Here is an 8,174-nt window from a genome sequence, read left to right as displayed (position 1 = left end):
CGTTCAAAAATGAAAATGTAACAGCAAACTGATGACTAGGTATTACACACACAAAGCGAAAAGAACTACAGTTATCTGCCATCCTTTGTTGTCAGAGGAACATTATAAATAGGGAGCCTAGGTAGTTATCAAAGCGAAAAAATCCCCAAGAAAACAACTTTCCGCAGAATCGCGAAACACCTATTTTTAAATATTCTGTGTATGTTTCGCGATTCTTCAGATAGTGGTTTTCGTCAAGGTGTATGTACACACAAACACACCCACCCACCCACACACACACACACACAAACACAAACAAACAAACACAACGGTCCCCACAGATGCGACGAACGCAAATTTTGCAGTGTATTGCAATTTTCTGATAATGCCGCAGAAGAGCGAAACGCGGCAATAAAGGTATTGTTTCCCCTGCAACAAAGACTGTTTTTTTGCCAAAAATATGAATGGACAAAAACATTGTTTACTATTTTTTGTGCTGCTGCTTCTTTCCTCGGCTTCGCCACAATGTTTGTGTACACTGCAAACATGACTAAGTCTGCCTCTTGAATAAAATAAAATTGTAGATCAGTACCACGAAGCAAGGATAGTAGTGGGCCAATGAAGCCCTGCGGGACTTCCATTACAATTAGTCCTCATGTAGGTATTGTATCGTCCCTCTTTGTGTTAACAGAACAGCACAGACTTTCTTTCTTCAATCTGTTTCTTAAGTAAGGACAAAACCAGGCTTGTGCTGAACTATGTATTCCGTAAAATTTTAATTTCTCTAGTAGAGAATTATGACTGACACTATGGGATGCCTTCGATAAGTCACACTGGCTCCCATCTCATGGTATTTTCTTATTTGAAGATTTTATTATGTCCTCAGTAAATGGTTCAAATGGCTCTGAGGACTATGCGACTTAACAGCTGAGGTCATCAGTCCCCTAGAACTTATAACTTCTTTAACCTAACTAACCTAAGGACATCACACACATCCATGCCCGAAGCAGGATTCGAACCTGCGACCGTAGCGGTCGCGCTGTTCCAGACTGAAGTGCCTAGAACCGCTCGGCCACTCTGGCCGGCCTCAGTGAATGTATAAGTATGTGACCCAGTGGAGTGGCCCTTTTGAAATCCAAACTGCGATTTACAGAAAAGGTGAATAACAGCCTGGAGTACGCAACATTCTCAAAAAATTTATAAAAAGATGTAAGCAGTGACCTTGAGCGGTGGTCTGTGGAGTCTTTTGTCTTACAGAGTGGCCAACAATGACATATTTTAATGTCTGGGAAAACACGTTGAATTCAAGGTGCATTACGTAAATGACTAAGTGTAGTATTATAGAATCACAATTTTCTAGTGGCTTAGTGGAGGCATTGTCCAGACGTTATGAATTTTACCTTTTGAAGTCATTATGATCTTCCTGATTTCCGTTGGGGGTGTGAGGTCAATTTTTAGTTCGCTAATTGCCCTCTGTATTGCTTCTTCAGTGTACTGTTTCGCTTTTTGTTACGAACTATTTGCACAAATTTTCTCATCTATTTTTAAAAAGTAATTACTAAAAATTTCTTCTGCACATGAATTGCCGATAATAACGGTCCCTTTTTCCTTGACTGAAATAATATCATCTTCTATGGATTCTTTCCCTGTTTCTCTTCTCTTTCATTTTACTGTCTCATCTGGCAGTTTTAGGTCTGTATTTTCTACTTTTCTTGATATGTTTAGTACTTTTAGTAATATGTCAGTATTTTTTGGTCATTATTTGCTCTGCTATTTTGTACAAGTTCTTTTTTCTTTGTTGAGGGACACTGCAACTTGTAGTGATCCAAGGCTTCCTTAGTGACTTCGCGTCATAACATTTAATTAGCAAAAATGGATACAAAACCACGAAGAAATATTTCTACATTTTAAAACTTTCTTTAATTTCTCCAGCGGTGTAGTCATTAGCGAGCGTAACTAGTATGCTTCTGAGCTGCGCATGGAGCTAAGTTACACATTAATAGTGCGTGAAGATCTAATAATCCGTTTACCACAGGATGGAGATGCGTCTCTATAACTACCGCTTGTTTTATGAATACATTACCAATATCAGTACTATTAACCTGAGTAACTCTGGTAGAGTAGTTTGTGAGTGATACTAAATTGTAAGTGGGTAACAGCACCTCTAGATCACTTTTCTTGAGGGATTCGTTCAATAAATTTACATTATAACCCTTTAATGCGACGACTGGTTTATGAGGGCGGACAAATGTTATTTCGACGACATGCCATTTCGGATGTCAAATTAATCACCTTTCAGACGCCAATTTTCGACCTTATTTTATTAGGCAACCAGTTTCGGCGTTTCACTACGCCATCTTCAGGTCTTTCACCGACGTGTAGGGATGAGTTACTTCGCTTGTGATCGAAGCAGGGGCCAGCAATACTTGGTTGGTTGGTTGGTTGGTTTTAGGGAAGGAGACCAGACAGCGAGGTCATCGGTCAGCAATACTTGTGTAAGTAGCTATTTGCTATAGTGACCCCTTCAAACATCAGCCGCCGACTGTTAGATTGTTAGATGGACAAACAGAGACATACCATTTAGGTAAGTCGGACCTTTTGAGATTTCAAATTGCCCTTGAGAATGGCTACAAAGCCGAAATTATGGTTGTCTGAAAGAAATGAATAGAAATCTACAGTCACATGGCGGAAATTTCTTTGAAAATGTTCTACACAACTATGGTCGCCCACGAAGAAAAAATCATTATCAGTTACTTGGGGCTGACCCATTATCACACACAAACTGTTATTTCTGTTCTGCGACTTACTACAATAATTTAATTCCTTGACTTTTCTTGCTGTGTTTAAAATTTATGTCTTTTTAATTTTAACTTGTTCCCCGCTGGGCAACGGCCTTGCCGCAGTGGATACACCGGTTTCCGTCACATCACCGAAGCGCTGTCGGGCGTGGCCGGCCCTTGGATGGGTGACCAACCAGGCCGCAATGAGCTGTTGCCATTTTTCGGGATGCACTCAGCCTCGTGATGCCAATTGAGGAGCTACTCGGCCGAATAGTAGCGGCTCCGGTCAAAGAAAACCATCATAACGACCGGGAGAGCGGTGTGCTGACCCGACGCCCCTCCTATCCGCATCCTCATCTGAGGATGACACGGCGGTCGAATGATCCCGATGGGCCACTTGTGGCCTGAAGGTGGAGTGCTATGCTTTGTCCCCCGCTAATTTATCTGTTGACTGACTTTTAGATAATGCAATTAAAAGTCAGCAAACATACAAGTTAATAGAGCGGCAAAAGGCGAGGTTTTCCGTCAGGAAATACTGAGTTGGGGCAGTGGTTAGCACACTGGACTCGCATTCGTGAGGACAACGGTTCAAACCCGCGACCGGCCATCCTGATATAGGCTTCTCGTGATTTCCCTAAATCGCTTCAGGCAAATGCCGGGATGATTCCTTTGAAAGGGTGCAGCCGACTTCCTTCCCTTGGTCATATGTAAAATCGGTAAGCGGATCTAAATCCCCTATTCAGTCACTCGTTGACCACGATGGTACCGAAACAGAGGACGACCGAAGAAAGGCAGAAATACTGAATTCAGTGTTCCGAAACTGTTTCACTGCGAAAAATCGTAACACGGTCCCTGACTTCAGCCGTCGCACGGACGCCAAAATGGAAAATATTGAAATAAACGATATCGGAATTGAAAAACAACTGCTATCACTTAGTAGCGGAAAAGCATCCGGACCAGACGAGATACCCTTAAGATTCTACAGTGATTATGCTAAAGAACTTGCCCCCTTTCTATCAACAATTTATCGTAGATCGCTGGAAGAACGTAAAGTACCTAGCGACTGGAAGAAAGCGCAGGTCGTTCCCATTTTCAAGAAGGGTCATAAATCAGATGCGAATAATTATAGGCCTATTTCGCTTACGTCAATCTGTTGTAGAATAATGGAACATGTTTTGTGTTCTCGTATTATGACGTTCTTAGATAATACAAATCTCTTTCATCATAACCAACATGGATTCCGCAAACAGAGATCATGTGAAACTCAGCTCGCCCTATTTGCCCAAGAAATTCACAGTGCCGTAGACACTGGCGAGCAGATTGATGCCGTATTCCTGGACTTCAGGAAGGCATTTGATACGGTTCCGCACTTACGTTTAGTGAAAAAAATACGAGCTTACGGAATATCGGACCAGGTTTGTGATTGGATTCAGGATTTCCTAGAAGAAAGAACACAACATGTCATTCTTAACGGTTCAAAATCTGCAGATGTAGAGGTAATTTCGGGAGTACCGCAGGGAAGCGTGATAGGACCTTTATTGTTTACAATATACATAAATGACTTAGTTGACAACATCGGTAGCTCCGTGAGGCTATTTGCAGATGACACGGTTGTCTACAAGAAAGTAGCAACATCAGAAGACTCGTACGTACTCCAGGAGGACCTGCAGAGGATTAATGCATGGTGCGACAGCTGGCAGCTTTCCCTAAACGTAGATAAATGTAATATAATGCGCATACATAGAGGCAGAAATCCATTCCAGTACGATTATGCCATAGGTGGTAAATCATTGGAAGCGGTAACGACCGTAGAATACTTAGGAGTTACTATCCGGAGCGATCTGAAGTGGAATGATCACATAAAACAAATAGTGGGAAAAGCAGGCGCCAGGTTGAGATTCATAGGAAGAATTCTAAGAAAATGTGACTCATCGACGAAAGAAGTAGCTTACAAAACGCTTGTTCGTCCGATTCTTGAGTATTGCTCATCAGTATGGGACCCTTACCAGGTTGGATTAATAGAAGAGATAGACATGATCCAGCGGAAAGCAGCGCGATTCGTCATGGGGACATTTAGTCAGCGCGAGAGCGTTACGGAGATGCTGAACAAGCTCCAGTGGCGGACACTTCAAGAAAGGCGTTACGCAATACGGAGAGGTTTATTATCGAAATTACGAGAGAGCACATTCCGGGAAGAGATGGGCAACATATTACTACCGCCCACATATATCTCGCGTAATGATCACAACGAAAAGATCCGAGAAATTAGAGCAAATACGGAGACTTACAAGCAGTCGTTCTTCCCACGCACAATTCGTGAATGGAACAGGGAAGGGGGGGATCAGATAGTGGTACAATAAGTACCCTCCGCCACACACCGTAAGGTGGCTCGCGGAGTATAGATGTAGATGTAGATGGGGCCGATGACATCGCTGTTTGGTGCCTCCCCCAAATCAACCAGTGCCACAGCTTTGCTTCCAAGCGAAGCAGCTTCAGCAGTTTGAAAGGGCTCAGTTCGGTGTCCTGGAGCCCGCGCTGTGTGACGCGTTGGCCAGTTGGCGCACGCGGCCAGCCAGCTCAGGCCGCGCACGTCACGTGCGAGGACGACGCTCCGTCAGCGACCACCCGGGTCGCCTATGACGTCCGCCTTGCTCAGAGACAGTCAGCCAGCAGAGGCCGGTCTACATCGATGATAGGAGATGAAACTAATAATTCGGTATAGGAACAGCCAAGGTTGCAAGATTCACTTCTTATTTAATTCATAACTAGTTTCGGGTAAGCTGACCCCATTATCAAATGATCCTGCGAGACGGAAAGTTTGAATTATAATTTATCCAATAAGGTATTAGAAGAATTATTGAGTGCATCTAACAAGATACAGAACCGCGTCTTACCCGGATGTACGTACCAGACGGACAAAGCAGTGTTTTCGAAATAGCGTATAAACCTTGTCGAGATTACACATATGCGTACAACAAAGTCAAGTTTAACGATGAACAGTGAAGACATGTAACCGATAGTCTACGACGTGTCGCTATAGCATACGACTATTGTTTGTATATGCCGTATGTGGCGCTGGTGCTGTTTACTGTTAGTTGGTTTTAAATTCCCTGCTGTTTTTGGAAAAACTAAAAAAAATGGCTCTGTGCACTATGGGACATAACATCTGAGGTCATCAGTCCCCTAGAACTTAGAACTACTTAAACCTAACCAACCTAAGGATATCACACACATCCATACCCGAGACAGGATTCGAACATGCTTTTTTTTTAAAAAAAAAAAAGTTTATTTTGTTCGCTGCGTTTGGTCGGGGCGGACGTCACAAGATATCTGTTCAAGTTGATCGTTGATTCCTTTACTCAGTTTTTTTTATTACAGAGGTCGACCAGCCCTCTGACCGAACACGCTGAGCTACCGTGCCGGCAACCTAGAACCGCTCGGCCACACCGGCCGCCAGGTAAAACTTTAAAAAGCTTACGTGTGGTAGATGACTTGTACTTTTATTGTATTAATTGTTTTATCCACGATGACTGGCAGTTGTAATAAAAATAGCCCCTACATCCTGATAGGAAGCAGCTTACCTGAGACTTTCTTGTGGCAGCGGAGAAAATAAACTATTAGGTATACAGTCAGTTCCACAAGAAAGTGTACGCCATAATTTTAAATGTAACGTCCGCAGCCAAATCTGTGATAGTGGTCTCGAATCTGTAATCAATGCGCTTTTGCACATTGTATAGATAAACAGTGTTAGAGTTGAATGTTTTGTTTTGTCGGTTGCAGTTTAAAGTGGGTGCAAACTGTCTGAACCGTCGCGAGGCATGTTCCTTGTAAATGATTGAAAGGGACAAAAGCTTTCATATGGAGCTGCTGCTAAAATTCTTAGAAACACAACGACATTCGTTGCGAAGTGGGTCAAACGATATTTAGAGGTTTGGTTGGTTCAAATGGCTCTAAGCACTATGACACTTGGTAACGGCCTTGCCGCAGTGGATACACCGGTTCCCGTCAGATCACCGAAGATAAGCGCTGTCGGGCGTGGCCGGCACTTGGATGGGTGACCATCCGGGCCGCCACGCACTGTTGCGGTTTTTCGGGCTCCACTCATCCTCGTGATGACAATTGAGGAGCTACTCGACCGAATAGTAGCGGCTCCGGTCAAAGAAAACCATCGTAACGACCAGGAGAGTGGTGTGCTGGCCCGACGGCCCTCCTATCCCCATCCTCAGCGGAGGATGACACGGCGGTCGGATGGTCCCGATGGGCCACTTGTGGCATGAAGACGGAGTGCTTTTTATATTTTTTTTTTTAACTATGGGACTTAGCATCTGAGGTCATCAGTCCCCTAGACTTAAAACTACTTAAACCTAACTAACCTAAGAACGTCACACACATCCATGCCCGAGGCAGGATTCGAACCTGCGAGCGTAGCAGCAGCGCGGTTCCGGACTGAAGCACCTAGAATGGCTTGGCCACAGCGGTCGGCTTTAGAGGTTCGAAACGTGGATGATTTCCCGGAGAGAGGGCTAAGGTGCGAAGCTATAATCGACAATGGCGGCGATTGTATTAACTATCAGCTAATTTTTCAATTAGTAATAACATGTATTTTCATGTAAACATTTATTTATAACAGTGTGTTTTACTTCATACAGATAACGGCGTACACTTTCTTGTCGAACTGGCTGTATGTTTGTTCTGTCACTGTTCATGGTTAAGCTTGACTTTGTTGTACGTATATGTATAAACTCGACGTGGTTGGAACGATATTTCGGAAAACGCTGCTTTGTCTGCCTGGTACATATATTCTGGTACGTTACGTTCTGTATCTTGTTAGATGAAAATAATAATTTTTCTAACAGTTCATTGAGTAAATTATGCTTTTAACTTTCCATCTCGCAGAGTGAGTTGAAAGTGGGTTCAGGTAACCCGAAACCAGTCACCAATTAAATAAAAAGTGAATCTTGCAACTTTGACCGTTTCTATAGCACCATATTTCGGTCGCTCCCATTCACTTGGGTTCCCGGGTTCGATTCCCGGCGGGGTCAGGGATTTTCTCTGCCTCGTGATGGCTGGGTGTTGTGTGCTGTCCTTAGGTTAGTTAGGTTTAAGTAGTTCTAAGTTCTAGGGGACTTATGACCACAGCAGTTGAGTCCCATAGTGCTCAGAGCCATTTGAACCATTTGAACCAGCCCATTCACTTCTTTTCCGGTTTTCCCAATAGGGATTTACTTCCACACAACGCTATGCCCTACACGCACATCCCAGAAATTAAAGGCCTATATCTGGCACTAGTAAACTTCTTTCGGCTGTTGTGTTAAAAGAATATGCTTAATTTTAGACAAAGTTAGCCATTTCTTCAGTTGCCCTACCAACTGAAATAAGTGACTGGAAGGACAGTGATTAAATTTCGAGCTATTG

At 43.4% G+C, this 8,174-nt stretch overlaps 1 pseudogene; it reads left to right on the top strand.

The window, feature by feature from the left end:
* Nucleotides 1-6,727: 6,727 nt before the first annotated feature.
* LOC126458970 (5S ribosomal RNA) lies at nucleotides 6,728-6,845 on the top strand (annotated as a pseudogene).
* Nucleotides 6,846-8,174: the final 1,329 nt, after the last annotated feature.

The sequence above is a fragment of the Schistocerca serialis genome, chromosome 2 (genome assembly GCF_023864345.2).
Source record: "Schistocerca serialis cubense isolate TAMUIC-IGC-003099 chromosome 2, iqSchSeri2.2, whole genome shotgun sequence".
Classification (NCBI taxonomy): Eukaryota; Metazoa; Arthropoda; class Insecta; order Orthoptera; family Acrididae; genus Schistocerca; species Schistocerca serialis.
The sequence above is the reverse complement of the archived record's forward strand: the minus strand, read 5'-3'. Positions and strand labels throughout refer to the sequence as shown.